This window comes from Oncorhynchus gorbuscha, unplaced genomic scaffold (genome assembly GCF_021184085.1).
Source record: "Oncorhynchus gorbuscha isolate QuinsamMale2020 ecotype Even-year unplaced genomic scaffold, OgorEven_v1.0 Un_scaffold_5416, whole genome shotgun sequence".
NCBI lineage: Eukaryota > Metazoa > Chordata > Actinopteri > Salmoniformes > Salmonidae > Oncorhynchus > Oncorhynchus gorbuscha.
The window spans coordinates 17,501-26,515 of record NW_025749224.1 but is presented as its reverse complement, the minus strand read 5'-3'; the positions used below and the strand labels follow the sequence as shown (position 1 = coordinate 26,515).

At 51.7% G+C, this 9,015-nt stretch overlaps 1 pseudogene; it reads right to left on the bottom strand.

Moving 5' to 3' along the window:
* Window positions 1–110: 110 nt before the first annotated feature.
* LOC124029078 overlaps window positions 111–9,015 on the bottom strand; it is a 12,645-nt pseudogene continuing 3,740 nt past the window's right edge.

Below are 9,015 nucleotides of genomic sequence, written 5' to 3'. Positions count from 1 at the left end.
TTTTATACACACAGTCACAACACCACACACAGTCACAACAACACACACAGTCCCAACAACAGCTCTACCTACAGAGTTGTCTATGAGAACATAAACACACACAGACGTACCTCTTTCTCTGTGTCTTCGTACTCCCTTGACTCTCTCCACGGCCACAATGTTGGTTTCTAGATCTGAAGACATCCTCACTAGCCAGGTCAGAGAGGCCGTCAGCTACAGGACAGAGAGACGGAGAGGCAGACAGAGAGAGACAGAAAGACCGAGACAGAGAGAAGGACAGGCAGAGACAGAGAGAGACAGAGAGACAGAGACAGAGAGAGACAGAAAGACAGAGACAGAGAGAGACAGAAAGACAGAGACAGAGAGAGACAGAAAGACAGAGGCAGAGAGAAGGACAGACAGAGACAGAGAGAGACAGAAAGACAGAGAGAGACAGAGAGACAGAGACAGAGAGAGGCAGAGACAGAAAGAGGGGAGAGGCAGAGACAGAGAGAAGGCAGAGACAGAGACAGAGAGAGAGAGGCAGAGACAGAGAGAGACAGAGACAGAGGAGGAGAAGTAGAGGCAGAAACAGAGATAAGGAGAGACAGAGAGAAGGAGAGGCAGAGACAGAAGAAGACAGAGACAGAGAGAGAGAGACAGAAAGACAGAGAGAGATAAGGAGAGAGAGAGAAGGAGAGGCAGAGACAGAGAGAAGGAGAGACAGAGACAGAGAAGAGGCAGAGACAGAAGAGACAGAAAGACAGAGAGAGAAGGAGAGGCAGAGACAGAGAGAACAGAAAGACAGAGACAGAGAGACAGGAGAGAAGAGAGGCGGAGAGACAGAGAGAGAGGCAGAGACAGAGAAAAGGAGAGACAGAGACAGAGAGAAGGAGAGACAGAGACAGAGAAAAGGAGAGACAGAGACAGAGAGAAGGAGAGACAGAGACAGAGAGAAGGAGAGGCAGAGACAGAGACAGAGAGACAGAAAGACAGGGCAGAGAGTGAGAGAGACAGAGAGGCAGAGACAGAGACAGAGAGGAGAGGCAGAGACAGAGAGAAGGAGAGACAGAGGCAGAGACAGAGGCAGAGACAGAGAGACAGAGACAGAGACAGAGACAGAGACAGAGACAGAGAGAAGGAGAGACAGAGACAGAAGAAGAGAGGCAGAGACAGAGAGAGACAGAGAGAAGGAGAGACAGAACAGAGAGAAGAGAGGCAGAGACAGAGAGACAGAGACAGAGAGAAGGAGAGACAGAGACAGAGAGACAGAAGGAGAGACAGAGAGACAGAGAGAAGAGAGACAGAGACAGAGAGGAGAGGCAGAGACAGAGAGAAGGAGAGGCAGAGATAGAGAGACAGAGACAGAGAGAAGGAGAGACAGAGACAGAGAGAGACAGAGAGAAGAGAGACAGAGACAGAGAAGGAGAGGCAGAGACAGAGAGAGACAGAGAGAAGGAGAGACAGAGACAGAGAGAAGAGACAGAGACAGAGAGACAGAGGCAGAGACAGAGAGAAGGAGAGACAGAGACAGAGAGACAGAGAGAAGGAGAGACAGAGGCAGAGAGAAGAGAGGCAGAGACAGAGAGAGACAGAGACAGAGACAGAGACAGAGACAGAGAGACAGAGAAGGAGAGACAGAGACAGAGCAGAGAGGCAGAGACAGAGAGAAGGAGAGGCAGAGACAGAGAGAAGAGACAGAGACAGAGAGAGAGGGAGAGACAGAGACAGAGAGAGACAGAGACAGAGAGAGACAGAGACAGAGAGAAGGAGAGACAGAGACAGAGAGAGAGAGACAGAGAAGGAGAGACAGAGACAGAGAGAGACAGAGAGAGGAGAGACAGAGACAGAGAGAAGGAGAGGCAGAGACAGAGAGAAGGAGAGGCAGAGACAGAGAGACAGAGAGAGAGGAGAGGCAGAGACAGAGACAGAGAGAAGGAGAGACAGAGACAGAGACAAGGAGAGACAGAGAGAGAGAGACAGAGACAGAGACAGAGACAAGGAGAGACAGAGACAGAGACAGAGAGACAGAGACAGAGAGAGACAGAGAGAGAGAGGAGAGACAGAGACAGAGAGAGGAGAGGCAGAGACAGAGAGGAGAGGCAGAGACAGAGAGGAGAGACAGAGGCAGAGAGAAGGAGAGGCAGAGACAGAGAGAAGGAGAGGCAGAGACAGAGAGAGACAGAAAGACAGAGACAGAGAGAAGGAGAGGCAGAGACAGAGAGAAAGACAGAGACAGAGAGACAGAGAGAAGGAGAGGCAGAGAGAGACAGAGAGGAGAGACAGAGACAGAGAGAAGGAGAGGCAGAGACAGAGAGAAGGAGAGGCAGAGACAGAGAGAGACAGAAAGACAGAGACAGAGAGAAGGAGAGGCAGAGACAGAGAGAAAGACAGAGACAGAGAGAGACAGAGAGAAGAGAGAGGCAGAGACAGAGAGAAAGACAGAGACAGAGAGAGGAGAGGCAGAGACAGAGAAGAGACAGAGACAGAGAGAAGGAGAGGCAGAGACAGAGAGAAAGACAGAGACAGAGAGAGGAGAGGCAGAGACAGAGAGAAGGAGAGACAGAGACAGAGAGAAGGACAGCAGAGACAGAGACAGAGAGACAGAAAGACAGGGGCAGAGAGGAGAGGCAGAGACAGAGAGGAGAGACAGAGACAGAGAGGAGAGGCAGAGACAGAGAGAAGGAGAGACAGAGGCAGAGAGAAGGAGAGGCAGAGACAGAGAGAGACAGAGACAGAGAGAAGGAGAGACAGAGACAGAGAGAGACAGAGAGAAGGAGAGACAGAGACAGAGAGAAGGAGAGACAGAGACAGAGAGAAGGAGAGGCAGAGACAGAGACAGAGAGACAGAAAGACAGGGGCAGAGAGGAGAGGCAGAGACAGAGAGGAGAGACAGAGACAGAGAGGAGAGGCAGAGACAGAGAGAAGGAGAGACAGAGACAGAGAAGAGAAGGAGGCAGAGACAGAGAGAGACAGAGACAGAGAGAAGGAGAGACAGAGACAGAGAGAGACAGAGAGAAGGAGAGACAGAGACAGAGAGAAGGAGAGGCAGAGACAGAGAGAGACAGAAGGAGAGACAGAGGCAGAGAAGAGAGAGGCAGAGACAGAGAGAGACAGAGACAGAGAGAAGGAGAGACAGAGACAGAGAGACAGAGAGAAGGAGAGACAGAGACAGAGAGAAGGAGAGACAGAGACAGAGGCAGAGACAGAGAGAAGGAGAGGCAGAGATAGAGAGAGACAGAGACAGAGAAGGAGAGACAGAGACAGAGAGAGACAGAGAGAAGAGAGAGAGACAGAGAGAAGGAGAGGCAGAGACAGAGAGAGACAGAGAGAAGGAGAGACAGAGACAGAGAGAAGGAGAGACAGAGACAGATGAGAGGCAGAGACAGAGAGAAGGAGAGACAGAGACAGAGAGAGACAGAGAGAAGGAGAGACAGAGGCAGAGAGAAGGAGACAGAGACAGAGAGAGACAGAGACAGAGAGGAGAGACAGAGACAGAGAGACAGAGAAGGAGAGACAGAGACAGAGAGAAGGAGAGGCAGAGACAGAGAAGAAGGAGAGGCAGAGACAGAGAAGGAGAGGCAGAGACAGAGAGAAGGGAGAGGCAGAGACAGAGAGAGACAGAGACAGAGAGAGACAGAGACAGAGAGAAGGAGAGACAGAGACAGAGAGAAGGAGAGACAGAGAGAAGGAGAGACAGAGACAGAGAGAGACAGAGAGAAGGAGAGACAGAGACAGAGAAGGAGAGGCAGAGACAGAGAGAAGGAGAGGCAGAGACAGAGAGAGACAGAGAGAGAGAGAGGCAGAGACAGAGACAGAGAGAAGGAGAGACAGAGACAGAGACAAGGAGAGACAGAGACAGAGAGAAGGAGAGACAGAGACAGAGACAAGGAGAGACAGAGACAGAGACAAGGAGAGACAGAGACAGAGAGAGACAGAGAGAGAGAGGAGAGACAGAGACAGAGAGAAGGAGAGGCAGAGACAGAGAGGAGAGGCAGAGACAGAGAGGAGAGACAGAGGCAGAGAGAAGGAGAGGCAGAGACAGAGAGAAGGAGAGGCAGAGACAGAGAGAGACAGAAAGACAGAGACAGAGAGAAGGAGAGGCAGAGACAGAGAGAAAGACAGAGACAGAGAGAGACAGAGAGAAGGAGAGGCAGAGAGAGACAGAGAGAAGGAGAGACAGAGACAGAGAGAAGGAGAGGCAGAGACAGAGAGAAGGAGAGGCAGAGACAGAGAGAGACAGAAAGACAGAGACAGAGAGAAGGAGAGGCAGAGACAGAGAGAAAGACAGAGACAGAGAGAGACAGAGAGAAGGAGAGGCAGAGACAGAGAGAAAGACAGAGACAGAGAGAAGGAGAGGCAGAGACAGAGAGAAAGACAGAGACAGAGAGAAGGAGAGGCAGAGACAGAGAGAAAGACAGAGACAGAGAGAAGGAGAGGCAGAGACAGAGAGAAAGACAGAGACAGAGAGAAGGAGAGGCAGAGAGAGACAGAGAGAAGGAGAGACAGAGACAGAGAGAGACAGAAAGACAGAGACAGAGAGAAGGAGAGGCAGAGACAGAGAGAGACAGAAAGACAGAGACAGAGAGAGACAGAGAGAAGGAGAGGCAGAGACAGAGAGAAAGACAGAGACAGAGAGAAGGAGAGGCAGAGAGAGACAGAGAGAAGGAGAGACAGAGACAGAGAGAGACAGAAAGACAGAGACAGAGAGAAGGAGAGGCAGAGACAGAGAGACAGAAAGACAGAGACAGAGAGAGACAGAGAGAAGGAGAGGCAGAGACAGAGAGAAAGACAGAGACAGAGAGAAGGAGAGGCAGAGAGAGACAGAGAGAAGGAGAGACAGAGACAGAGAGAGACAGAGAGAAGGAGAGGCAGAGAGAGACAGAGAGAAGGAGAGACAGAGACAGAGAGAGACAGAGAGAAGGAGAGGCAGAGACAGAGAGAAAGACAGAGACAGAGAGAAGGAGAGGCAGAGAGAGACAGAGAGAAGGAGAGGCAGAGAGAGACAGAGAGAAGGAGAGGCAGAGACAGAGAGAAGGAGAGGCAGAGACAGAGAGAGGCAGAGACAGAGAGAAGGAGAAGCAGAGACAGAGAGAGGCAGAGTGGTTTGAGTCAAAGTATTAAAAGCCATCTATGATGTCATCTAGGAACAGCTGAGACTCACACATGTAACATGTTCTGCTCTATGACGCTCATAAACTACACAGCACTCATTACAACGTAAGGGGTTAATCTAGAAGACCATAGTAAATCCCAGGTCATAGTGTCTATAATACTGTAAGGGGTTAATCTACATAGAAGACCATAGTAAATCCCAGGTCATAGTGTCTATAATACTGTAAGGGGTTAATCTACATAGTAGACCATAGTAAATCCCAGGTCATAGTGTCTATAATACTGTAAGGGGTTAATCTACATAATAGACCATAGTAAATCCCAGGTCATAGTGTCTATAATACTGTAAGGGGTTAATCTACATAGAAGACCATAGTAAATCCCAGGTCATAGTGTCTATAATACTGTAAGGGGTTAATCTACATAGAAGACCATAGTAAATCCCAGGTCATAGTGTCTATAATACTGTAAGGGGTTAATCTAGAAGACCATAGTAAATACTAACATGGGCTCTCAGGACTGACAGGGTTCAACAACCTGGGCTCTCAGGACTGACAGGGTTCAACAACCTGGGCTCTCAGGACTGACAGGGTTCAACAACCTGGGCTCTCAGGACTGACAGGGTTCAACAACCTGGGCTCTCAGGACTGACAGGGTTCAACAACCTGGGCTCTCAGGACTGACAGGGTTCAACAACCTGGGCTCTCAGGACTGACAGGGTTAAACAACCTGGGCTCTCAGGACTGACAGGGTTAAACAACCTGGGCTCTCAGGACTGACAGGGTTCAACAACCTGGGCTCTCAGGACTGACAGGGTTCAACAACCTGGGCTCTCAGGACTGACAGGGCTCCCAGAAAAACAAGGTTCATCTTTAACTTGAAGATCCTCATTCATCCACTGCCTGTTTTTTTTTGGGGGACCGGCTGTGAAACTAAACCGTTTTTTTTTATGAACCACCACACACACACACACACACACACACACACACACACACACACACACACACACACACACACACACACACACACACACACACACACACACACACACACACACACACACACACACACACACACACACACGTTACTGACCTGTAGTGCGTATGAGATGGACAGGCCCATGATCCCAGGGCTGAGGCTCTGGCCATCACAGCAAACAGAGCAGCAAACATTACGATACAGTTCCCTACAAACTCCAGACGCACCGCCAGCCACCTACAACACACAGAGATATTAGAGACATTATGGTACGGTTCCTACAAACTCCAGACGCACCGCCAGCCACCTACAACACACAGAGATATTAGAGACATTACGGTACGGTTCCCTACAAACTCCAGACGCAGGTTAATGTTAATAGTACCTGCTATAAATGTTGACCAGGTCTCATTAGTTTGGATTTTGTTTTAAAAATATTTTATATCTCAACATGACTTATTGATTCAACCAATAAAGGTGTGTGTGTGTGTGTGACCACGCTCCTCACCGGTTGGCTACGATGCTGGGGTAGTATGCTTTCTGGTTGTGGTCAACTCGACCGTCACTCTCCCTGATGAAGCGTTCCTGCTCCCCAAAGGCTCGGATGACGCTGGCGCCTAGCAACGTCTCGTTGAAGTGTGTGTAGACCGGGAGCGACTGACGGACTCCAGACGCTTCAACTGACGAGACGACGCCACGTAGAAACGCTGTGGGAGGAATGACACGGAGGATGAGGTGGAGGGATGACACGGAGGGATGACACGGAGGGATGAGGTGGAGGGATGACACGGAGGGATGACACGGAGGGATGACACGGAGGGATGACACGGAGGGATGTGATGGAGGGATGACACGGAGGGATGACACAGAGGGATGTGATGGAGGGATGACACGGAGGGATGACACAGAGGGATGTGATGGAGGATGACACGGAGGGATGACACAGAGGGATGTGATGGAGGGGATGACACGGAGGGATGACACAGAGGATGTGATGGAGGGATGACACGGAGGGATGACACAGAGGGATGTGATGGAGGGGATGACACGGAGGGATGACACAGAGGGATGATGACACGGAGGATGACACGGAGGGATGACACGGAGGATGACACGGAGGGATGACACGGAGGGATGACACGGAGGGATGACACGGAGGGATGACACGGAGGGATGACACGGAGGGATGACATGGAGGGATGACATGAAGGGATGACATGGAGGGATGACATGAAGGGATGACATGGAGGGATGACATGGAGGGATGACATGGAGGGATGACACGGAGGGATGACACGAAGGGATGACACGGAGGGATGACACGGAGGGATGACACGAAGGGATGACACGAAGGGATGACACGAAGGGATGACACGGAGGGATGACACGGAGGGATGACACGGAGGGATGACACGGAGGGATGACACGGAGGGATGACACGGAGGGATGACACGGAGGGATGACACGGAGGGATGACACGGAGGGATGAGATGGAGGGAGATAAAATAACAGTGAGTAGGGAGAGAGGGATCTCTCTCTCACCTTCCCCCTCTCTCTCTCACCCTTTTTCTCTCACCCCCCCTTACCCTCCCTCTCTAACACCCCTCTCTCACCCTCCCTCTCCAACACCCCCCCTCTCTCTCTCTAACACCCCCCTCTCTCTCTCTAACACCCCCTCTCTCTCTCTAACACCCCCCTCTCTCTCTCTAACACCCCTCTCTCTCTCTAACACCCCCTCTCTCTCTCTAACACCCCCCCTCTCTCTCAGTCTCTCTGCCCCCCTCTCTCTCTCAGTCTCTCTGCCCCCCTCTCTCTCTCTCTCTAACCCCCTCTCTCTCTCTAACTCCCCTGCCCCCCCTCTCTCTCTCTCTAACACCCCTCTCTCTCTCTAACTCCCCTGCCCCCCCCCCTCTCTGTCTCTCTGCCCCCTCTCTCTCTCTCTAACACCCCCTCTCTCTCTCTAACTCCCCTGCCCCCCCCCTCTCTCAGTCTCTGCCCCCTCTCTCTCTAACACCCCTCTCTCTCTCTAACTCCCTGCCTCCCCCTCTCTCAGTTTCTCTGCCCCCTCTCTCTAACACCCCCTCTCTCTAACACCCCCCTCTCTCTCTCTAACACCCCCTCTCTCTAACTCCCTGCCCCCCCCCTCTCTCAGTCTCTCTGCCCCCCCCTCTCTCTCTCTAACTCCCCTGCCCCCCCTCTCTCAGTCTCTCTGCCCCCCCCCTCTCTCTCTAACTCCCCTGCCCCCCCCCCTCTCTCTCTCTCTAACTCCCCTGCCCCCCTCTCTCTAACACCCCCTCTCTCTATCTCTCTAACCCCCCCCCTCATCGACCCACCTGGACAAAGAAGTAGAGTATCCCCAGAGGAGGTATGATAATAGCCAGTCTCTCTGCCCCCCCCCCCCTCTCTAACCCCCTCATCGACCCACCTGGACAAAGAAGTAGAGTATCCCCAGAGGAGGTATGATAATAGCCAGTCTCTCTGCCCCCACCCCTCTCTCTCTCTAACACCCCTCTCTCTATCTCTCTAACCCCCCTCAACAACCCACCTGGACAAAGAAGTAGAGTATCCCCAGAGGAGGTATGATAATAGCCAGTCTCTCTAACCCCCCCCCTCATCGACCCACCTGGACAAAGAAGTAGAGTATCCCCAGAGGAGGTATGATAATAGCCAGTCTCTCTGCCCCCCTCTCTCTATCTCTCTAACCCCCCTCTCTCAGTCTCTCTGCCCCCCTCAGCGACCCACCTGGACAAAGAAGTAGAGTATCCCCAGAGGAGGTATGATAATAGCCACTAGTGGAGTAGCGATCAGTATGACCACACAGGATCCTACTACGTTGAACATGGAGCCCATGAACATCTTAATGATACTGGGGAGAGAGGAGAGATAAGGCAGCATTACATGGTACCAACAGCAGGCGACAGGGAAATATTTACTTCTATAAGG